This window comes from Mus musculus, chromosome 13 (genome assembly GCF_000001635.26).
Source record: "Mus musculus strain C57BL/6J chromosome 13, GRCm38.p6 C57BL/6J".
Classification (NCBI taxonomy): domain Eukaryota; kingdom Metazoa; phylum Chordata; class Mammalia; order Rodentia; family Muridae; genus Mus; species Mus musculus.
The window spans coordinates 44363534-44387895 of record NC_000079.6 but is presented as its reverse complement, the minus strand read 5'-3'; the positions used below and the strand labels follow the sequence as shown (position 1 = coordinate 44387895).

Here is a 24362-nt window from a genome sequence, read left to right as displayed (position 1 = left end):
TATAAGTGTATGATTTCCCAGGAATCTAGGTATTGTTTAAAATGGGAGAAACATGCTTTGAGCTCAGCATTGTGGGTGATTGAAGGAAAGAATAAGAGTGAACAGGGCAGTTCATAGTGGCCTTTGTGACACTGTGTATTTGATAAATAGTCAAACTTTCAGTCAGCAAATTTTATGTGGCCCATATGACTAATGGTTCCTCGGTTCCATGTCTCTTCTTCTGATCTATGGGTGAGTGAAGAGGCTGGGTGTCTCTGCAGCTACCTGCTAACACATCTACAGCCAAAACCAAATAAGAAAATGCAGAAAAGTTTTTATTCCAAGAATGTCTTGGGCTGGGGATATAGCTTAGTGGGTAGAGTACTTGCATGACATGAACAGTGTCTTGGGTTCCATCCTTCAGCACTGCATAGAACCTCACCACTTCTGTAATCCTCTCACTGCTGTGGTGGGAGGAGAAAACTCAGAGGTTCAAGGACATCCTTAGCTATGTAGGGAGTCTGAGTACAGCCTGGATTACATACCATCCTGTCTTTAACAACATAATCATTTGTTTCACAAGGCAGCCCCTACGCTGTTATTTTGCCCTATGAAGCTTCTCTAAGTCTTTGTATTTCTGGCACTATGGGTGAATAATCTAATCAAAAAATGAATAATCTTTCTAGTGGAGGAGAGGGAAAAGACCGTATCTTGGACACTAGGGAAGCTTGAAGCATCTACATTTCATACCTGCTGCAGTGTGTTCACGACCAAAGGTTATACAAAACACCAAGCGTTTGGATCTCTTGATATGGAAAGTCAGCAAAACTGCCTCGTGCCATTTTCCATTGCTCTTCCAAGATCACATCTGTTTGGAACTGCGTGTAGCATGTGTTCTGGGGAACCTGTATGAAATTAACTTTTATAGCTGACTTTACAAGCAGGATCTTTTATTGTCTACAACTTGGCTGGGGTTCAGGAAGTTCCCAGGATGATTTACTGTTATATGCGCGGATTGTATGGTGGTTGATGAAACCAAGATATTATTGAACATATGCAGTCATTCTGGCTACAGCCAACAGGTCATCTAAGCCTTTTATCTGAAAGGATTGAAGCGCTTGCGTTGCAGGAGGGGGATGGGGTGTTGAGTATTTTAAGTGAAATAATTACTTGCAGAACCAGAACGGTTGTGTCCAAGCCTAGAATTCCTTTCTGTTTGCCAATCCTGTAAAAGCTTATTAGAATCTAGAATACATTATTTCAACAAAGATTTAAGGACTATCTCTCAACTAAATGCATGATTACATTCTTATAATATCTCAGATGGTTCATTCAGTTTATTTGACTATGGCATTGAGAATATAGATCACGAATTTAAATTTCTTTTATGTTTTCTAATGCAACTCCACCTCAAGCCTTTCCCAAGTTAACAGAGGAGCTCTTTTAAGGTAACATTGTCTTCATGTAGCTAGAGAAAAACTTGGTAAAGATAGTGATAGAAATAGTGGAATTTCTCTTTAGGAGGAGAAAATCCTCAAAAACTTGATTTTATGTGGTGGATCAGTAGAATTTCTTTCCTTCCTTCTTTTCTTTCTTTCTTTCTTTCTTTCTTTCTTTCTTTCTTTCTTTCTTTCTTTCTTTCTTTCTTTCTTTCTTTTTATTTATTTTATGAGTACGCTGTAGCTGTCTTCAGACACACCAGAAGAAGGCATCAGATCCCATTACAGATAGTTGTGAGTCACCATGTAGTTGCTGGGATTTGAACTCAGGACCTCTGGAAAAGCAGTCAGTGCTCTTAATCCCTGAGCCATCTCTCCAGCCTGAGAATTTCCATTTTCTTTTCTTTTTTTTTTTTTTTTCAAGATTTATTTATTTATTTATTTATTATATGTAAGTACATTGTAGCTGTCTTCAGACACTCCAGAAGAGGGAGTCAGATCTCCTTACGGATGGTTGTGAGCCACCATGTGGTTGCTGGGATTTGAACTCTGGACCTTCGGAAGAGCAGTCGGGTGCTCTAACCCACTGAGCCACCTCACCAGCCCGAGAATTTCCATTTTCAATAGTAGCTTATCATTTGATTAAATTGGAATACAGGAAAGAAGAGGGTTAAATATAATCCTAGGATTTACACTTACAGTATCAAAGATATTTGATCATATGACAAAACTTTAGAGAGCAATGTAGCCTGTCTCAGCAGAGAGCTAACTGATGTGCTTGTTTCAGTTTGAAACTGATAGTTAAAGATCTGGGAGTTTCAGATGAATCTGAAAACTAAGGCCAAAGTCTGCAGACATAGGCTATGAGAAGCCTTGGATCCAAATTTCTAGTTATTACATCATGAGGAAACAAGAAAAATCCATAAAAATTATATACATTTTTGTCTACTGGGCCATTTGTAAGATAAAGTGAATTAAACTTGGGTGAATGGGGTTTTGTGGCTTTGTTTTACAAGATCATACTATGTAGCCTAGGCTGGCTTTTAACTCTCAATCCTCCTGAGTGTTGAGATTAGAAGCATGTGTCACTACAATCCATTTTCGGTTGTGGGAAATATTAAAAACAAGCCTGCCATCTCTCTGAGGGGCTGGACCATGCTTGCTTGTCCAGGGAGCTCCTGGTTCTTCCTCAGCCAGAAACCCATGTAGTCAGCAATCCCACACTCCAGTAGCTAACTGGAACCGCCAACCTCATAGTTGCATGTCACAATACCCAGTAACCAGATAAAATCAAGACTCTTAAAGCATAATTAACCAATCAGATTTAAGTATCAATAAAATCACAATTTACAAGAAGCCAATAAAATAATTTCAGAGCCAATTGATAATGATAAAAGCTTTATCCCAATATTTCTAGCCTTGTGAAATCATAGCTACTTGTGGCTAGCAAACACCATGTGGGTTCATGTCCGCAGCCATCTTCCTTCTTCTCCTACCCTGAGTCACTCCCTGTCTGAGCAACTCTTAACTCTGCCTCCCTTTTCCCTGTCCAATCACAGACCTGCCCTGCACTAATGTAATTGGACAGGGAAAATCCTGCGACAGTTTTCCCCTTTACTTAATGTAAAAACCAACTCTCTGGCAACAGAATGTGAAGCTAAGTTTGGGATCCTGTTGAATCCTCACAAATCTCCAAAGTATTTTTCTTTCTTTAAAATGGAAGTTATCTATATATTTACCATTCTATTCACTGTCATAAGGAGTTTGGATGTCAATGGATAACCATCCTTTCCCTTTCTTCCTTCCTTCTTCCCTTCCTTCTTTCCTTCCTTCTTTTCTCTTTTCCAGTTATGTGGTCCAAGCTCTTCTAACTCACCATGCATCTCAGGTTGGTCCTCAACTGTGTAATCTTCCCACTCATTCTTTCAAGTACTGGTGTAACGGGCCTGTGCTACCACACATGGCTTTGTACAGACAGGAAATCAAAACCTGAATCAACAGATTTAGCATTGATGACAAAGCAGCTTAACATTAATCCCACGCATGCTGGTTCATGTTTCTGTCCTCAAGCTGACCATGGAGCAGAACTGAGTCCCAGTGATGCAACTGTCCTTTCGATAGCCTGAATTTATCTTCATCTCTTTTATCTGTTAAGATGACTATTTGATGGATTAATGTTAATAAAGTTTAAAAATACCATTTATTTAGCATTAGGTGTGTGAGTCCCTGCCTGAGTACACCCATTTCACAGAACACATGTGGAGGTCAGAAGACAAGGTTTGGGAGTCAGTTCTCCTCTCTAGTCACATGGATTCTTGATATCAAACTCAGGATTCAGGCTCGGTGGGCAGCCTTCACCCGCTGAGCCATCTCACTATGTTCCCCAGGCAGAGCAACATAGCTTCTGCTATCAGTGTTAGACAAGCTCCTTCACCAAAGGCCATCAAGCCAGGACAGTATGGCTCTGGATCTTTATGGGCCAGGCTGAAAGGGATCTCTCTGTTCTCGAGGCCGGAAGCAAGCAATCCAAGAGCCCATCTTCAGCCAGACGCATCTCTTCCTGTAGAAAGGGAGTCAGCACATTTTCAAAGTGTTCCGAAACAGTCAAATGGGAGTCATGTTAATTTGGTGTAAAACTTCATGTGGCGTATTACTAATGCCAAAGAACAAAGCAGAGAGGATCTGGTGACTAATTACTAACAGCACTGTCACTATTTTATGTAAGTGTGAACAAGGATCATATGTTTCTTATAGTTGGTCCTTGTTGACGCTCTCTGTCTCGCTGGTTAAAGCGTGATAATGAACAGCAAGTAGAACACTGAGAGCTGCTGCGGGCTCCCCTCGGAACAGTATTTTGTACTCGCGCCCAGAGGTTCTGGGGGCCACGGACGTTCTTTAAATACATGCAACAGTTGAACACTGGTGTTTTAAAGCAATCTCACAGACTTGAAGCAGGAGAGCCTGCTGTCCCTTTAAGGGGAGGCCGCTGTGATTTGGTACTGCTGCATGCTGTGGCAGAGACAACCAGATGGAGTCACGGTGCTGTCCCAGGAACTTGCAATTGCTGAGAGTCCTAGGTCTTGCTACAGAAATAGAACACATGATAGAACTTAGCAAATAAAAAGCTATATGCTTTCAGGGATTCCAGGAGGGGAGTGGGATTTGATATTGGTTTAAGACCAGAGCAGTGTCCATGAACACTTGGGTTGGTTTTCTTTTATCGTGTGTGTGTGTGTGTGTGTGTGTGTGTGTGTGTGTGTTTGTGTGTGTTGAGGTTTGAACCCACTTATGGTAAACAAGTACTCTATTGCTAACTTACATTCATGTATGTATGTGTGATGTGTGTGATGTGTGTGTGTGTGTGTGTGTGTGTGTGTGATGTGTGTGATGTGTGTGTGTGTGTGTAAATACTTTTTCTTTAAGGTCTCACTAAGTTACCTGAGCTGTTCTTGACCATGCTTCAGAGCTCAGGTAGGCCTTGAATTTCCAGTCCTTTTGCCTCAGCCTCTCAAGTAGCAGAGATTACTAGGTTATACCATGAGGCCTTCTCTAGCTTATTAATACTTTAAAATGATGTTTATATTTAAGAATCTTGAGGAGACTTAACACTCAGGACAAAACAAAACAAAAGAAAAATCCCCCCACCCTTCCAGACAAGACCTGAATGCTCGTGGAATAAAGGGTTCCTGAGCAAGAGTTGGTGGTTCGTGTGTTTAAAATCAGAGAGAAGGTGGCAGGGTAGGTGCTTTATACCTTAGATCCCAGTATTTGGAGAGCTGAGGCAGGAGGATCTTGAATTTGAGGCTACATAGGTTGTCGCAAACAATAAACTCCCAAGAGAAGAGATGCTAAAGATGAAGGCAGAATAATTTAAAAGAAAAGACTTGAATCACGGAATCTCAAAGTGTGCTCTAAGGGGACCACAAGACAATTGTTCTGTCTGTCATTTGCCCGATGGGGTGCAGGGCTGTTAGGAGCTTTCAGCTGTTTAAAGGAAGAATGGGAATTAGGTTGGCCTCCTAAGCCTCCTCCTGCCCAGTGAATGGAGAGGTCTCTCCTGATGCCACTTCCTTAAAATCTTTCTCACTTCTGAGTCCGTCCCCACCAAGACAGCATCTCTGAGAGGGATCTCTGATCTCACTCCTTGAGACATCATCGCATTTATTGTCTACTGTGGCTTCATCTCACATACCTTGAGCTTGAAGGATGCTCCAACCACCTCCTCTGGCTGTGGACTGGACTCAGAAAACCTGGTTGTGTTATTTTCCCTGTCAAGTCACAGAATCCCATAGATCTGCTCTTTTATTTATAAAGTTAGAAGAATGGCTGGGTGATCTCTCAGGGCTCTTTCAGCTCCAAATGTCTAAGATTCTATTTAGACTCATTTGAAGAGCAGACAATGGAAGCTATTTTTTGGTCAGGCTGGTGACTGCCTTTTTATATGCAAATGTGAACTGTGAATCCCAAAAGGGACTGTGGAAATGAACTGCCCCTAGTGGAGGGTCATGGACCTTGATGGATGGACAATACCAGCAGGCAAAGTAGGGAAAAAACCGAGAGGTCATTGAACCAAGTGGAATTTCAATGAAGGGGACGACAAGCGAATGAGGTAAACAGAGAACTTGAGTCAAGTTTATTGAGTCCTCTGGCTGAGGTCATGATGGAAACCAGATTGCCGAGTTTCTCCAAGTGTATGCCAGTATTGCAATAGGAAAAAATGATTGGACGGTAATATAAATTTTTATAACATTGGGGGAAACAAGGTTGCGTTGATGCCTTAAGGCCAGTTGTCTGAGCTTGTGACTTTTCAGAGTGGACAAGGGCTCTTAGGATGTTTCATGCTTCCAGGGGTAACAAAAAAATTGGCTTTTGTGGTCATTTGAATGAGATATGCCCCTCATAAGCCCAGGATTTTAAACCCTTGATTCCTGGTTGGTAGTACTCTGGGGAGGGAGCCTTACTGGCAGAAGTTTGTCAAAGGGAGCAGACTTTGAGAGTTCGTAGCCTCACCTCACTTCCATTTGTTCTCTCTGCTTCCTGCGTATCTATGGAGATGCTGTCAACTTCCTGCTCTGGCTGTTTGCTCAGGATGGATTCTGATCAGCCTGGAAGCATACACCAAAAATGAGCACTTTTTGTCTATATGTCGTTCTGGTTATGGCATTTATCCCAGCATTTAAAAGTAACCAAGACAGGGTTACTACTTTTTAGTTACTTCCTGAGCTGTAAATGATACACAAAGCAAGCTATCCTTACACTGAAGCAAGACTAACACACACACACACACACACATACACACACACACACACACACACACACACACACACATACTTTACAAACGTGATTGCTTTTTGTGTGCAGTTTAAAACAAGGTCTTGATGAAGACATATAGGTTGTTCATGCTGGTAAGGCCTTGAGATCCTTACCTTGAGCCGCACAGATATACATTAGCAGTGGAATGGATGCATGTATAGTCTTTTGTGGAATGCAAACCACTTGCTGTTTCTCTAATAAAGTGATAGTGCCAACCCAATTTGTCAACTTTCCCCCAATAGATGACAGTTCCTTAACCAGGCATGGTAGCACAATCCTTTAATCCAGACGCTCTGAATCAGAAGGATCAAGGTTAAAAACTTTTGCTTGGCTGTGGTAGTGGTAACACAACCAACCCCAAGCCCTAGTGACTTGATAAGTCTCACGGTAGAGGAGTGATTAATTGCCATCACTGACTTTATTTTATATCACCTCTGGGGATGTCTAGGAGTGTGTTTCAGGGTTAACTGAGTGTGATAGTCTGGGTTGTACACTTGACACACCTCAGTTGAGGAGTTGCCTCCATCAGATTGGTCCTGATAGTGATTCTTGAATGATTACTGATGACTGGAAAGCCTAGAACAGTGTGGGCAGAACTACTCCTGGGCAGGTGGGCCTGGGGCCTATAAGATAGGTAGCTGGGCAGTAAGTAGCATTCATCCATTGGTTTCCTTTTCAAGTTCTTGCCTAAGTTCCTGCCCTGGCTTCCATCAATGATGGGCTGTAACCTATAAGCCAAACAATGCCTTTCCTTCCCAAGCTAGCTGTGGTCAGAGTTTTATCACAATAACAGATAGCAACCTAGGACAACTGTTGATGAAAGACTCACCTTGAGTTTGCACAGCATCACCCGATGAACAGGTGTCTCAGCCCAGGTAAAAAGGAAAGAGTGAGAAAGTGAGTGAAAGGCTACTAGGACTCATCTCACTCTTCTTTCTTAGTGCGATCAGGCAACTCATGCTCCTGTCACCATGACGGACTGTATCCTTCAAACTGTGAACCCAAACCAACCATACAAGGTAAGAAACTAAGCATCAGACGCTCAAAAGAACTGCTAGATGTTGGTGTAATTTTTAGGGGGTTGGGGGAGTGTTTTCTTGTTGGAGGAAGTATGTCACCATGGGGGTGGGCTTTGAGAGAACTTTCTCCTAGCTGGCCTGGAAGCCAATCTTCTCCCATTTGCCTTTGGAACAAGGTGTAGAACTCTCAGCTCCTCCTGCACCATGCCTGCCTGGATGCCGCCATGCTTCCTGCTTTGATGATAATGGACAAAACATTAGAAGCAATAAACCAGCCCCAATTAAATGTTATCCTTTATAAGAATTGCCTTGGTCATGGTGTGTCTTCACAGCACAATGGAAACCCTCACTAAGACATTTATCTTTGTTTGGTGTTGCTGGCATGAAGGTGTCCTGTGGGCCGGAAAGCAAACAGGTGTGATGAAGACCCCATGGGTGGCTGATCGCCCACCATTGCTTTTGAAGCTTCCCTTGTGCCTAGACTGAAGGAGGCTTCGTGTTATAGATTACATTTCTTGCTTTACAGGCAGAACACAGATACTACAAATTATTCAACGGCCTGAATCACGAACATTTGTACTAGAGATGCTGAGTCCTGATTCTCACAAGAAATGACTCATAATCAACACACTGCATTGCATATACAACAAATAGAGAAACCCGGGGATGAGTACTGCATGAATATTTTAAACATGCAAAAATCATGGAAAGGTTCCCTTAGGTTTTAGTTCATGCTGTGCTTTTGCCTGAGATCCTGCAAAGATTTTGGAATCAAAAAGATTTTCATTTTACCTTTTAGGAACGTGGTATAATTTATCTGCATGACTGCATTTTAATTAGCATTCCTATTGCCTATTTAAACATTCAAAGATATAAAACAAGCCAACCAAATAGGAATACATATAGCCAAGGTGTTTGCTACCGTGATGTTCCCGAGCACTGCCTTGGGATAAGGCTCACAGCAGACTCAAGCTTTAATAGTCTGAAGTGGTTCAAAATTAACCCATTTATATGCATGATATTTTACATAGGGGTTAGCCTTAGTAGCAATTGTTGGTAATGATGGATCTTTGTACAGCCCTAAGGATCTCTGACATTCTTTGGGAGCAAATTAGTCATTCTTAAAATTAAAAATAAATGATTTTGTGGAGGACATTTTTTTTTTCCCCACAAGGCTTATGTGGTGGCTACGTGTGGTTATGAAGTGACGGGCTGATGAGGGGTGAACTCAGATTAGGACAAAGAGTTTCACTAGTGTGTGTAACGTTGAGAGCCAAGAAGGACAGGGAAGGATTCAACCCATAAGAACAGACTTAATCTTGGAGACAGGTCCTAGCTCTCTTACGGCATGATGGACGGCCATTGTTTAGCCCAACGTCTGCTGCTGTTCTGAGAGCATGCTCTCAAAAGCTTGAGCCTAAGTGAGGAAGATTCAAAAGTAAAGGAAAAATAAGGAGAATTTGCCTTTCTGGGTGTATAGCTTCCGATATCTTTCTAAGGAAGATCGTCATGGGCTCAGCAGCTGCGGTCCTTGCTAATTCTATCAGCCTTTTCGGTAGGGGTCATCAAGGATCGGTGAGTTATAGGTTGGGCTGCTGGGCAGCTAGCTATGAAGACCCACTAGTGATTAGTCGTCAAAGTGAACCTGCTAATTTGGTTTCATATCACAGTTGATAAGTGTTGTGTACAATAGTCACATGTTACAGAAAAACAAGGCACATGGATGATAATAATAATCACTTAAAAAGTTTCCCATTATGGAGTGAGGCATAGCTGTTATTGGCATCATAGTACAATAGTTCAATGTATGTTTCTGGTGATGTTGATGTTAACAAACCTGTTGGGTGGCTAGTCCTATAGTCCTATAAATCTGTAGCATATGTAATTATGTACCATGTGTAATGCTCATAATAAATGACCATGTTGCCTTCTGTTTTTTAGTGCATACTGGTAACAGGAGTTTACTGAGAAATAGTATATCTTATTATATTGATATCAACCTCATATATATATATATATATATATATATATATATATATATATATATACTGCCACCTCTCTCCCTCCCTCTCCCTCTCTCTTCCTCTCCCTCTCCCTCCCCCTCCTCCTCTCCCTCCCCTCCCTTCTCTCTCCCCATCCCTCTCCCTATCTCTATCTATCTCTCTAGTCCTGGACCTCAGGCATCCCAGGGAGGAGGCCTCTGTAACTATCTTTTCGCTACTTTGTGTGTGTTTTTTCTTCCACTTTTCTTCACCCCTATTCTTCTACCCTTTCAACTCCCTAACACTAGATAAGAGAGAGGGAGAGAGAAAACAAAAACAATAGAAGGGAAAGGCTCCCTGAATAAAGTCAGGGGTTAGAAAAGAGGCAATGTTATCTTTAGGCTACTTCCTGCTGATTAGGGGCTTAGAGTTTCTTGGAGCAAGTTTGATCTTCGAGCCAGGATATCTTATTTCTTCTCCTTGTTTCTTCTTTGCTCACAAGCACTTAACAAACCGTGACCAACAACAAAACAACAAGAACCAACCACTAACCACCAATAAGACGATGCCAACTGACCCTGCCGCCTCTTGGGGCTCTATCATTTATATACCTTCTGAAAAATCCCCAGATTTTCACATGTCACACAATCTTGAAAACCATCTGCAGCTGGCAAAAATCACACCTCTATCAGAGCACACATGAAGCAAACCCTAGTCAGATGCTGCGGTCAGTTCGAAGTAGCCCATATCCCCACACCTGGGATCAGAAAGAAAACATATTCCCCCAATATGTCTGTGTTCTTTAAAGAAACCAAAATTCCAAAATTGTCACTATGGTCATCAAAAACAAAGCATGGCCTGATCCACCTGCCTCTGCCTCGCCAGCACTGGGATTACAAGTGTGCCCACCACACTCAGTTTATATGGTGATGCAGAGCAAAGCCAGGCCCTCACACATTCTAGAGAAGTACTCTAAGAACCACACCTTATCCCCAGCCCTGTTCACCACATCTCTTGTTGGCACAAAGAGGCTTTGTCCAGCTATTGACCCTGTATTCTCCAAGTGTCCACTAATAAATATATGTTGTCCATGGAGCCCCGGCATTACCAGATGACACGTTTTCAAATGCAGCAACTGTGACATGGTTTGCTTAACTACCCTGGTCAACCAAGATTAGGACTCATTGGAATGAAGTGCAGAAACCCTCCTCATAAGTCACATTGTGACCAAAAAGACTCTGAGGGGTGGGGGTGGGGGTGAGGGTGAGGGTGGGGATACACATGCAGCATTTATACAGTCTCAAAAGGCAACCTAGCAAACAGACCCAGAGACACACATGTTTAGCAGTCCTGTGACTGACGTCTGACTGAAGGAAACAATTCGGTGGACAAAACTATGCTTTTATGACATTTGAAATCATGCAACTTTCAATGCAGGAAATGTCCATTTTTGGAAATAGCAGGTGATGATATAGTCCACAAAGACATAATCGCATGGGGCCAGAGAGGTGGCTCAGTGGTTAAGCCAGGTCCTGCTCTTGCAGAGGAACCCACATTCAGTTTCCAGCACCTATGTCATTCAACTTATAACCACCTGTCACTCCAGCTCCCGGGGCTCTCCCACGCTCTCTTCTGGCCTTTGAGGGCAATTGCATTCAGATACACCCCCCCAACCCCTCCCTACAGACACACAAGCATAACCGTGATTAAAATAAAACCCCCTTTTAAAAAGTCTTTTAATGATTCAGTTGCTCTAAACAAAAATTCAGCTCCTTATGTGAGATCTCTGCAGTATTCTAGGCCCTGGGTATAGTAAACAGAGAGGTTTGACCTCTGAACTCTTAATGCCCAAACAATGCACCTTAGACTCAATAACTGACATTGCTGATGGCCGGGGCCCATCTGATGACTTACTTGTCTTCCTCCATCAAATTCCTCATAAAAGAGAGGGAGGGGCCAGACAGTCGGGGCTGGGGGGAGCCAGAATCTCTGTCCCTTCCAGCCTTTCACTGGGGCCCCCGACAAACGAGAGCAGCAAACCCACACACTTCCTGCACTTTCTCTGAAGCCAATTAAGCCTTCTCTCTAGTAAACAGGCCTGTGGTTCCTTTTGTTTAGTGCCTCCCCCCCAACCCCCATTTGTTTAAAGCATTGAAAGTCCTACAACTGCCTTAGCCATCATTCTCCCAGAATACAAGCCACACAATGGCGGACTGACAAAGGGAGAAGTCTGGCTGGATCCCTTTATGTTTCAGAGGGTTTCTTGGGGGGTGGGGGTGTTTGGTCAGAGCAGCCGCTGCCCCACTGGGTAGGCACTAGAGCTGACAGGTGACTGTCACTTGGGTTGAGCGGGAAGACGTGTTTCTGCTTTTTCAGATTGTCGTGAAGCCTAAGACAGGTGTCACTCAATTCTCCTTGGTTCTCTTAGACTCGAGCCCCACTCGAGTCTGTGCAGGAGCATGGATGCACGGCACAGCATAGCCAGTCTGATTTGCAGCAATGGTCACAGGGCTTTGTTAGGCTCAGCTCTTGGCCTCTCTCTCTCTCTCCTCTGCTGCTGTTGTGACCCTACCCAATGCGTGGCAGCCAGCCTCAAGCTCGGCTGAAGGAGGAAGGAGAACGTGTTTGTGAGACTGGAAGGGTATCTATCTTATGAGCATCAGCCAACCACTGATAGTGTGGGGCCTTCATCCAAAATCTCCACTGCTTTCTATTTCCTATCTTTACAGTCTCATTAGGTCTGGGTTAGCTCATCAAAAACTGCTGTGATTTTACAGAGTCCTATTCCCTGGATTTCAGTATCTTCATCTGTGAGTGGCATGGTCCACTGGTTCTTCTAAAAGTATACACCTCCCCTCCTGACCCCCCAGCAACATCAACCAGGTCGCTAGCCTTGTTAGAGATGTTAGTTTTGAATGGCCAGATAGATGCATGTTGCTTTAACCAGCCATTCAGGGATGCTGATGCTGGTTCAAGATCACCTTAAGGTGGAAGCTCTTGTGTGTTCCCTCTAGCATCAGCCTCGCTAATGCCTCTTAGACTAAATTCATCACGCTGGAGCGAGATCCCAGCTACGGCTCGACGGCTCGCAGTCTGAACTGTCCTCTTGTGCCTTCTCTTGGTGTCTGAAGACAGCTATAGACTGAGTTCATCAAGCTGTTTCAAGCCGAAAGCCTCACGCACTCCCGGCAACATCTCCCAGAGTGAGACCTGTCAAGTGTGTCGGTGGTGAGCATCCACACACAGATGAAGGATGCTAATCACAACCACAGGAGGAGTAGAGATGCAGGAACTAGCTCGGCAGGCAAAAAGCCTCTCTGTTCAAAGTGTGTCACTCTGAAGCAGAACTGAAATGACTTCACAGGGTGGCAGAAGACTCGGCTCCTGGGGGTGGGGTGGGGGAGGCAGACAGCTCTAGGCATTACCCACTTGGAGTTGTGCACTCGCTTGCTTGCCCTGAAAGGAGAATGGAGTGTTTCTTTGTTCTTATTTCCTATCTGGCGATCAGTTGGCCATGAAGATGGTTCCAGAACACAAACCACGTTGTGAGGCTCCCCCTCTTAAAATGGCGGTTGTGCTCTGTCTTAGATGAAGCACGTGTTAGGTACTCTAGTCAGTTTCAGACTGCACGCCGGTTTTTCCTGCTTCTTAAGAATTATAATCTCCCTCTCACTCACGTCCCTTTTCAGACTTAGTCTCCTGGGGTGCCCTTCCTATCCTTCCCTAACTGGGTCAGGAGCTGTCTTCTAGTGTCCCAGACACACTGTCCCTTTCTCGTGACGCAGCTGTCAACACTTTGTATCACATATGGAAGTCCTGCTGACAATTCATTTACAGAGGATGACTCTGTCTCCTGGACACTCTTTCTTTGACTCACTGTTCCTCTCAGTCACTTGTTTATTTACACATTGATTAATTAGATACCCATACTCCAAAAAGTGGCTATTGCCCAAACACGGGACCTAGTGTTGCAGGCCATCAATAAGGGAGACCATTGCTCTCCCTCCTCTTGGTCCTTGTGGTAGAGTGGCTCCCATCCCCTTGGACTCGGACTCGGACTCTGCAGTGCTGGTCTTCTCAAGGATCGTCTTTGCATCTTGACTTGTCAATCCTGTTTCCACCGCTGTTTTGTCCTTTGTGCAGGGTACCGGCTTCCTATGCCTATCTGTGCTCTCTGCATCCTTGCAAACGTGCATTATTTTGTGTTTTGAAACCATGTGTGTTTTATGTTTGTATACACGGCATATTAAAATATCTCCATGTAGATGGCATGAGTGACACACCCCTGTAATGCACACACACTCAGGAGGTGGAGGTAGGAGGAGGTGAGTTTGTGGCCAGCTGAAGGTTCACGGCAAAATTCTGTCTCAAAACATAACAACTGTAAATGAAACGAAACAAACTTCCTTCAGGTTATTTTGTTCTGCTGGGCAAGCTGCCCTGTCTCAGTGCTGCTATGTGCTGCTGCTATGGCTGCGCATGGCTGTATCCTATTCCAGCATCTCTGTCCCCACACTGATCAGGACTTGGGTAACAACTCAATTTTAGGGATGAGAATCCTTATATGCTGCATCTATGGCTCTGGACAGGACTACTGAGCAGGCCAAAGTGTGTGTATATGTATGTGTATGTGTATGTGTGTGTGTGTGTGTGTGTGTGTGTGTGTGTGTGTGTGTGTGTGTGTATGTGTATGTGTGTATGTCATTGGCTGAGTACTGTTAGCTTCTCTTTGAGTGGCTACTCTAGTCTTTTAAGTTGGAAGAAATTTACATTTACAATAAAAATTCTAGGTTGTAGATAGTCTGGTTTGATATAAAAGTATATTTTAATGCTCTGTTTATTCATTTTGTTTTTGATGTCTTTCATTTAAAAACAACTACCTTTCGTTTTTTCAGTTTTTTATTCTCTTCTTAGAGGTACTTTACGTGTGTGTGTGTGTGTGTGTGTGTGTGTGTGTGTGTGTGTGTGTGTGTGTGTGTGAGTGTATTCTGCTTTGTACAAACCCAGGGCCTTGTACACGATGTTAGGCAAATGCCGTACTACTGAGCTACATCCACAGCACAGGTAATTCACATTTTTTAAGGCTGAATCTCATGTAATTCAGGTTGGCCTTGAACTAATAATGATGTTGAACCTCTGATATTTATATCAGAGTGCTGGAATTATAGGTATGTGCCACCAAATTTTGTTTATGTGGTATTAGAAGACAAACTTGGTACCTCATACATGTGAGCAAGCACGTTGCCAGTGGAGCGAGATTCCCTAGCCCCCCATTGGCTTGAGATGGCCCTTAATGACCATAAGAAGAAAAGGGGGCAGCTTTTACATCGACAGGCCAAGTAGCATCTCATGTATGTGAACCTCACAAGCCTAAGTGCGCTAAGTCTAAAAGCAGAGAAACCTTTAAGTTAGCATCCATAAAACTTGGTCTAAGTGTCAGTCTATTTTAGGACTCTAAGCTAAGGAAGTGTTACAAGGAAGTCGTGTACACTTGAGATAAGCCCTACACATAGTCAAAACAAAAGCTCTCATGAGAAACTACTTATGAGCTTGGAACTTGGAGCCTAGGACTCAGAAAAGCTGAGAGACCCAAACTAGTTTCCTACCTGGCAGGCCTCTGAACTCTTCCTTATCCAAACTCAAGAAGAGGAAGGGAGGTGGAGAGAGGTGAGGAGCGCTTGGTGCTCTTGAGCAGGACCAGGTGGCAGTTGCCCATACTCACATCGTAGCTCACAACCATCTGTGACTCCAATTTCAGGGGTTCTGACACCGTCTGTGACCTCTGTGGGTGCCAAGCATGCACATGGTAAAATACATGCATGCAGACAAAACATGTGCATACATAAAATAAGATAAATAAATCTAAAATAAGAATTTGAAAAGAGCCCTCTTAATGGCTCCTAGTGGCCAGCAGGTAGCCTGTGAGAGTCAACAAAGTTTCTAGGGGCTGTGTGTGTGTGTGTGTGTGTGTGTGTATGTGTGTGTGTATGTCTGTGTGTCTGTATGTATATGTTTGTATATGTGTATGTGTATATATGTTATGTGTATGTGTATATTTATATGTATATATTTTAAAAATATCTTAGCTGGGCGTGGTGGTGCATGCCTTTAATCCCAGCACTCGGGAGGCAGAGGCAGGCAGATTTCTGAGTTCGAGCCCAGCCTTGTCCAAGTGAGTTCCAGGACAGCCAGGGCTATACAGAGAAACCCTGTCTCGAAAAACCAAAAAAAAAAAAAAAAAAAAAAAAAAATCTTGATGAGAATCTATTACTTGTATAAAACATTGGATTTTTTAGTGACATCATCACACACATATTGTATGCTTTAATCACAATCCTCTCTACCCCATCTCCTGCCCACACAGTTACTGTCTCTTTTCTCTGTTGGTTTTGTTGTTCAAATCTCAAGGCATGGAAATAAGGGCCTTTATGAGCCTCAACAGCAAACCTAGTTGCTCCTTCCAGAACTTTCCCTCTTCTGTTGACAGGAGTTATACCACAGATCTACTCAGCAAGCTACTTGTGAGTGAGGCAGGCATCTGACTAAAAGGACATCTGCCTCACGCATTTCTAACCATGCTGAAGACCCAGCCCACACTACATCCTTCTGTGACCCCTGCCCCCCCATCATCTCCAATGTGCCACTGCTGTATTAGATTCAAGCCTCAGTGTCAGCACGTGTCACAGTATAACACTTGTTCTATACCCCTTTCTCTTGGTCTCCACTTGGTTTTAAGCTTCTGGAGAAAGGAGTAGGGTCATGCGTGTTCTGTGTCACTAGTAGAATGTCAAGTAGATAACAAAGACTCAGCAATGTTCTCCAACGTGAGGAAGGGTGGTTTTCAAACTCATTAGAGATTGCCATCTGATAGCCTAAGTCCAACTGGATAATCTGGTGAGTGAATTTGGTGTTATTGGTTGAGTGTATAAAATCTTCTACATCCTTCTGTGTTCATGGTTTCTGTTTCCAGGAAAAATTTGGAAACAGAGGACTCACAGGTATAGGGATGGCTATATTAATGATTATATTAATGGCATTAATAGGGAACAAGACAATGGATAGGAAGGGTGACGAATGCTTGAGTCAAGCAATCCTTCCAATGCTACTTCGAGTGGCTTCTTCCCCTTTGTAAAATATGAGCATTATGGTGAAGCTGTCCCTCAGCTCACCCTTTCTTCCAGGATTTTTTCCTTACAGGTCTATCAATAATGTGGATAGATAAATATGCAGCATAAGGAGTCGGTGTACCTATTTTATATGGGTCAAATACTATGATGATAGCATACTGATATATACACTAAATAAAGGTGTCTGATGAGTTGTTTTGTTGCTAGAAGTCTGCTGCTGAAGGAGGTAGAAAGAATGTAGAGGGCACAGGAACATTTGTCTTAGCTGGAGACTCCCTTCTTAGGACTCTCAGTGCGTTAGCCCTAGACCATGGTGCTCCTTTGTCAGGCCGTTGGGCACTTGAGTAATAGCCTCACTAATCCCTGTCTTCATGTTCTGTTTCTTTTGTTCAACACAGTGTCCTCTTCTTCCCCTCAAGTGTACCAGCCAATGAGCATCTTCAACAGAGTATCTTCCTCTGCTGCAGTCCTAGGGTCTATCCTTTGGGAAATCTCACTGGGCTTGGGTAGGCCTGGTACTCACTCTTGTTCCTAGAAACGTGGGCTGGGGTCCTGGTCCTGTTGAAGAAACATGGTTACAGGGATCCCCCTGAAAGCACAGCAAGAGTGGAGGACAGCTGGAGGGAGAACTGTATACACACACACACACACACACACACACACACTGCATCCAGGTGCACCACATGGCTGCAACCTTTACACAGGACGGTTTCCTGGGCATTGACTTAATCACTTTTGAGAAGTACCCGATTCTTTTCCATCTCTGCCAGAGACAGAAATACAGACAGACACACACAGACTGGGGAAGGAGGGAGGGGGAGGGAGAGAGGGGAGGGGGAAGAGAAGGAGGAGGGGTGTGAGAGAGAGCAAGCACACACAGAGTTCGGAACGTGTCATACTAGTTTGGGCATCTTTGGAACACACACATCTACCGAGTGATGTCTATGCACATATGTACGCACACAGACACGCACATTATCAGAGGCCTCCTAGTAGAAGCATGCACTGTCCTGGGAACCGATCACAGGAGTTCCAGTACATGCTTTCTGCGAAATTCTTCCAAGGACAGTCGGGGATTTCAGGTTTCAGGAAAAAGCAGAGATTTGTTACGACAATGACATTCAACAAGTGTAACATCCTGGCCTCAAACAATTGTTAGGGGGGGGGGGAATAAGTGCTAAGGGGGCTTGATTGGGATTGTTAATGAGAGATTTCTCCCTCTGCTCTACCCGTCCTTGGCCGCCAACCCCTGGTTAATTTCTGCAGCCGCCTGGTCAGGATCCCTGTGCTTGGGAACCTGGGAGAAGGTTAACAGTTCCACTCTGCCGATTAATTGCAGAGACTTTCTTCATTCTGCTCAGCAGGGGTTTTTCTTGCTGGCTGTTGGAAACGGAACAATGTGCCTCATCCTCTGGGGTGAATGCATAATGATACATTTATCTAGGGGGGAAAAAGTCCTTACGGCTACGCTGTCTGCTTCTTGGCACAGGTTGTTGAGGCTGGACCAGTCCTTAAGTGAGAGAAAATATGGAACAGAAACGCCTTTCTCTTCTCTGAGAAAAGGGAAATCCAAAGGATGCAGGCACGTGAGTGAGCATGGACTCACAGCACAGGACAATGGCTTCCTGTGCTTCTGGCATCCTGCCACAGATGCAGTATCTCCATTGTTCCTATCTACCGTTGGTTTTTATGATATTTTTTGCGGTGCTGTGGACTGAACCTGGAGCCTTATATGTGCTAGATAACCATCTACTATCAAGCTATATTCCCAGCCTTTGAGATATCTCCCTTGCAAAGCCAGCTTGGATGGTTTCTGTAGGATGGCTACCGAGTTCCCTGATCTGCATGAAAATCATAGACCTGGAGTCACTGAGTTCCCATCAATGTACTGTGGACTGAACACAGCTCAGTGATAGAACGTTAGTGGGGCATGCGACAAGGCCCTGTGTTCCATCTCAGCCCTACAGCAACTAAACAAAACCAAATAAACTCTCCAGTATATATGGAAAACTACTGTCCTTGTAGGTTGGGAGAGCTAAGGACAAAATGACCCGGCCTAGGTCTTCTGTAGACTGCACAGACTGATAGAGGAGACAAAGAGGAGAGGGCCAGCGCACAGGTTTAGAAGAAGACAAAGCCTGGCGTAGTAAAGTTTCAGCCATTCCCAATATCAGTGCTGCTTTAACCACAGCTCAGTGTTAAGGAGGGGGAGTGGATGGACAGACAGACTTGGATTTCTTTGAGACTTTTCTGCTTTTTTGCCTAATTGAGTATGAGAATGCATTTGCCTTGTAGTGGCACACGGTGACTTAGGAGGGAGGAAGTGATAAATTCTGCTGTGAAAACGGTGGGGGGGATAGGGTAAGAAAAGAGCCCCAAAGGAGTTGGTTTTTTAAAGATCCAGCTGAATTCCACCATAAACCTTAACAATCCAATGTTTTGTCTTTTCTTAACCGGGAGCGTTTGTAACCACTGAAGGATGCATGGGAGTCGTTGGTGGAAGGAAAGGGAAAAGCAGAAAGAAAACTGTGATTGAAGGGAGAGGGGCAGGGAGCAGTCACGAGTCAATGGAGAGGGTGTCTTCTGTAGGCAATGTGTTTTCCAGACTTAGAGAGACTTTGATTTGTGGACAAATATCCAAGCATTCCATAAGACTGTAGGCAGTTCAGTCTGCTTTTAGTTTAGAATTATGTCAATAATTTGGGCCTTGGATGTTTTATTATATTGCCTCTGCTCTCACTTAAGCTGTACATACTAATCTATGGGATGGGGCTCTTTTCTATGTTGGCATTAGAATGGCAAAGAGAAGGGAAGGTTTGGAGCTCGTAGTTTTAATAATGCTCTTTGCGTCCATGGGGAGTTTCTAGAAGACCCGGCTCTCACTGTCCCTTTAAATGCACTCCACTTCTTAGGGGATCATTTGGCATCCAAATGAACTAGATCAAAACAACTGCAGAGCCAGGACTGTCTGTCCAGTTGGACTGGCAGACAGAGAGCCATTTATAGGTACTGTGATGTGTGTTGTGGTATGCAGAAGCTCAACTGAGCAAGAATGGAAGCTTCTATTGCACCATCTTGCCAGGCCTCATTATCTTGAAAGGGGCAAGATCAAAGTCACATTGACTGCAGAGATGTCTTCTCTTCCCGAGAGATTACACTGTGATGGCTTTAAGGCAAATTAATGCTTGGCTTGGCAAGATGCTTTTTGCAGTTATGAAGGGAATCAGTTGGGAGATCTCCAGATGCTCCTGGGTGGAGATTAAAATATTAACCAGAACTGGCACCTAGTTTTCCTCTCATTCACAAGAGCTCACCCCTCTACTCATGCCCTTGAACTTCAGAGCAGCCAAGCTTTGGCATTTGTGAGAAGCAAGCAGGACCCCAATGTTGAATTCCTCTACTTGTTGGTAGAGAGAATGTGGAATCTGCAAAGGTGGTGGGCAGGTGCTCTGAGTTGACTTGAAAAAGGTCTAAGGGAAAAATAAGGATGGGGGAATCAAAGACAGTAGGAAAGATAGGAGAAAGTTTCTCTACTGGACATTATCCCTGAAGAGTCTCAGCTGAGGGAAACTCCCTTACCTTGTTGGTAGAAAGGAATCATTAACTTAGAGGATATGGTAGTTTGAACAAGAATGGCCCTCATAAGCTGATAAGTTTGAATATTTGCTCTCCAGTATGGTGGAACTCTACAGGAAGGATGAGTAGGTGTGTCTTTGTAGAAGGAGATGTGTCACTGGGGTCAGGCTGGGCTTAGGGGTTCTAACATTCCCATTTAGCTTTCTCTGACTCATGCTTGTGGATCAAGGTCACAGCTACTACTCTAGTGCCATGCCTGCCTGCCTGCTGCCATGCTCCCTGCCATGATGGTCACAGACTTTAACCCTTTGAAACTGTAATCCACAAATAAATGCTTTCTTTTATAAGTTGCCTTGGCCATGATATTTTATCACAGCAAGATAAAATTAACTAAGAAAGAAATCTAATGCTTTTAATTCCTCCTCTCTCGCACTGGTCTATTCACATTGACTTCATCTAGGAAATAAAACAATAATTAAAAAATAATATGTCATTCCAAAGGCAACAAAAATAATGTAAAATTTAGAAACTAATTCAACTATGACTAATTTGGTCCCCGTGGAATAGAACTTTAAGTCTCTAATAAGCAATACGTAAGGCAATAGCAATAAATATCATGTTCAAATTAACATTACAAAGATTATAATCCCCCCTATTATTGTATTTTTTAGGTACTCATTTCATTTTTGAAAGAACAAAGATGCAGCAAAATCCTTTAACAAAATAGCCTAGTCTATATTAAAAAGGAAACACAAGTAAAATAAAAGGCTCCCTTGGGTATTAAATTATACAACAAAGCCAGAGTAACACAAGTTGACATATAGACCAATGGAACAAACTAAATCTCTCAAACACAGACCAAAAGTCCAGAGGAACAATGGTAGGAACACGGGGTAACAAATTACCCTATGACAGACAAATGGAAAAGCAGGGTGGGCTCTGTTCATGTCTTTGAGCTGTTTCCTGCTTCTACCTTCTTGTCACTTGCCCTCTCAAACAGCACTGGTACTTCTGACTGGAGCAATAAACACCACCGTTGTTTGTTTTGTGGTTGGTCTGTTTGAAACAGGGTCCCATGTAGTCCATGTTGTCCTTGAGTTTACTAGATAGCCGAGGAAAGCCTTGAACTTCTGGTCCTTCTACCTCCATCTCCCAAGGCTGATATTATAGGCGTGAACCACCAACTCTAGTTCTCTGCAGTGTAAGGAAGCAAACCCAGGGCTTCCTGCATTTTTTAGGCAAGCACTCTACAAACTTAGCTACCTTCCCAACCCCAGAAAGGCTACTCTTTGGATGTCCCGCCCAGACATTTAGAGCTTGTGTGACAGCAGGACATGAATTTGTGATTCAGGGGTGCTGCTTGACAGAATGTGTGGATTTGTCCTCTCCCTCATCCTTTCCTGATGATGGTCAGAAAGTTCTAATGGTTCCCTCTACGACTACTTAGGGGTTGTTTTCCAACCTTTCCCTAGTCTCAAAAAGCATCAGTCTTTCTTCCTGGAGGCATCTGTGTAGCAGCAGTATATTAACCCATTCTATACTTCCAGGCTGGGGCGGCACACATTCCTATTAAATTTAAAAACAAACTAATAAAAAAAATAAACAAAACACAGGAGGATCAGGCAGGAGAGCTGCAGAAGACAGAGTAACAATCATGTAAGAGCCAGGGAAGAGCGGCCCCAGGGGCCCCTCCCCGATTGGGTCTGGGATAGCAAAGATGGAATAGAGATTTTAGTAAGTGATAATTCAGGAGTATCAGAGGGGAGGTGTAAGCATGTGGAAATTTGAGAGGGGCCCAACCATTGCTCTGTTAAGGCATATTAGGCATAAGGAAGGCTGTGTATGCATCTTTCTTTTGGGAATCCAGAACATTGGATGGGCGGCGAGGAACACGCACCACCCCCGCCAGGAAGTATAAATCGGATTACTATACAACCGCTACATATCTGAGCTAAACTCCTCCCATCTCTGTTCATCCACACTAGCCCCTTGTCCACAATTCTTTGCACTTCTTTTTCCACCTTAGTCTTCCATCCCTGTGCTTTTAAGTCATGCTACAGTGTCTGGTGGGAGGCAACAACACTGGTTTAATTATAATAACATTCTTCTTGGTACTCTCTTGACAGTGAATGGTGATACCATTATTCATGATGCTTTTGACCTTGGGAAAGCAAGACTGATCACCCAGTGTGGTTACATTTAAAATTTCCAGGCCATGTAACCACAGGGTACATTTAGAGATGCAGCTGTGTGCGGAAATTCTACCTCAGCAGGGACCTATCTCTCTGTTATCTGCCTTGCTGACCCTCTTCACAATGACTTTCAGCAAAACATTAGTGCTCTGTCAAGGCCAGCAATTTTGTGAGTCTGAATGTACCCAGACTTTGTGGATTTTGTTTTGTGTCTCTGTGTTTCAAAAACATTTCACATTGGTAACAAAAAGGCCTGTTGGTGGGAGCTTTCTAAAATACATCAGCGATGGAGACAGGCTTCACTAATGGCCTCTTGCTTTTGCTGATGAAAGTTAAGCTGACCTTTCACCCCCGTCAAAAAGGATGTTTATAAGAACCAGACATGACACACATGTCAGTAAAAGCTTGTCAGAGGATGCCAATCCAGATGGAAATACACATAACAGTATCTCCTTTGAAAGATGACGGTTAAAGCCTTTGTCCAGGCGGTGTTTCTATGGTGGGACTTTGAGAATGAGGGTGTTCTCTGTGTTGTGTGTACACAGCATATACATACACATGTTCCTGAGGCTTCTCCCCACCTCTTGCAATTAGAAGCTTAATTTCGCCATGTGCAGCACAAAGGAAGGAAGGAAGGAAGGAAGGAAGGAAGGAAGGAAGGGAGGGAGGGAGGGAGGGAGGGAGGGAGGGAGGGAGGGAGGGAAGAAGGGAGGGAGGGAAGAAGGGAAGGAGGGAAGGAAGGAAGGAAGGAAGGAAGGAAGGAAGGAAGGAAGGAAGGAAGGAAGGAGGGAAGGAGGGAGGGAGGGAAGGAGGGAAGGAGGGAGGGACAGAGGGAGGGAAGGAGGGAGGGAGGGAAGGAGGGAAGGAAGGAGGGAAGGAGGGAAGGAAGGAAGGAAGGAAGGAAGGAAGGAAGGAAGGAAGGAAGGAAATGAAGATCTGTTAGGCCTGGGTAAGGAGGGGTTATTTTTAGCTGTGAGGAAGGAAGAAGACTTAGTGAGGGGCAGGGGTCAAGTCTGGCAGCTTTGAGGGAGGAATGGAGTTAGATGGGGTTCACTCTTTGTCTTAGTCAGCTTGGGCAGAAGGACTTAAACAGCAGCCTTTCATGTTTTGGAGTTCTGGAGGGTAGTAGTCTAAGAATATAAGTACTTGCGTGTCATGCTTTGGTGGTGATCTCTTTTTTTTGCTTGGCAGATGGCTACTTTCTCACCACAGACTCCAGTGGGCTTTCCTGCCTATATATGCCCGGAGAGAGGGAGCCAGCTTCTGCCAGCAGCTGTAACAAAATGGCTTGCATCTGGTTATTTAAAAATGACAGAATTTCATTGCTCAGAATTCTAGAAGCCTGTAAGTCTATAGCCAAGGCGATAGCTGACTCACTATCTGGTCAGGGCTAACTCTACGTCAAAGATGGCATTGTCGATGCAAAAACACACCCATGACCTCAAAAGAAGTTAAGAAAGAGAATTTATTCTGAAGCTAAGTAGGAGTGACCATGGCCTGGCAACACAAGTTCAGACTGTCCTAAATTCAACGTTCCAACATGGTAACAATTTGATGGAATTTTTATTGTAACAGAATAAATAAAGTTATAAATCAATGTACTTTTCAAATGCGTTTGGTAGAGACATTAGGTAGGGGGTTAGAGCCAAGCAGGGACACCGGATAACATCTTTAGCCTTTGGGTGGTTTTGCGAATACATTCTAAGAAGTTCTACACTTTAATCACAAGGGTGCT

The 24362-nt window shown here is 43.8% G+C and overlaps 1 long non-coding RNA gene across 2 annotated transcripts in view; it reads left to right on the top strand.

The window, feature by feature from the left end:
• The window catches only part of Gm33958, a 36143-nt gene extending 12266 nt beyond the window's left edge, over positions 1 to 23877 (top strand). Inside the window, exons 3-4 of one of the 2 annotated variants that reach the window (XR_873330.1) lie at positions 7673 to 7750; positions 23819 to 23877. This is a non-coding gene — a long non-coding RNA (predicted gene, 33958). Of the gene's footprint in view, positions 1 to 7672; positions 7751 to 8276; positions 8372 to 23818 lie in introns of those variants that run through there. The other variant, XR_382291.2, reaches the window with a different exon arrangement.
• Positions 23878 to 24362: the final 485 nt, after the last annotated feature.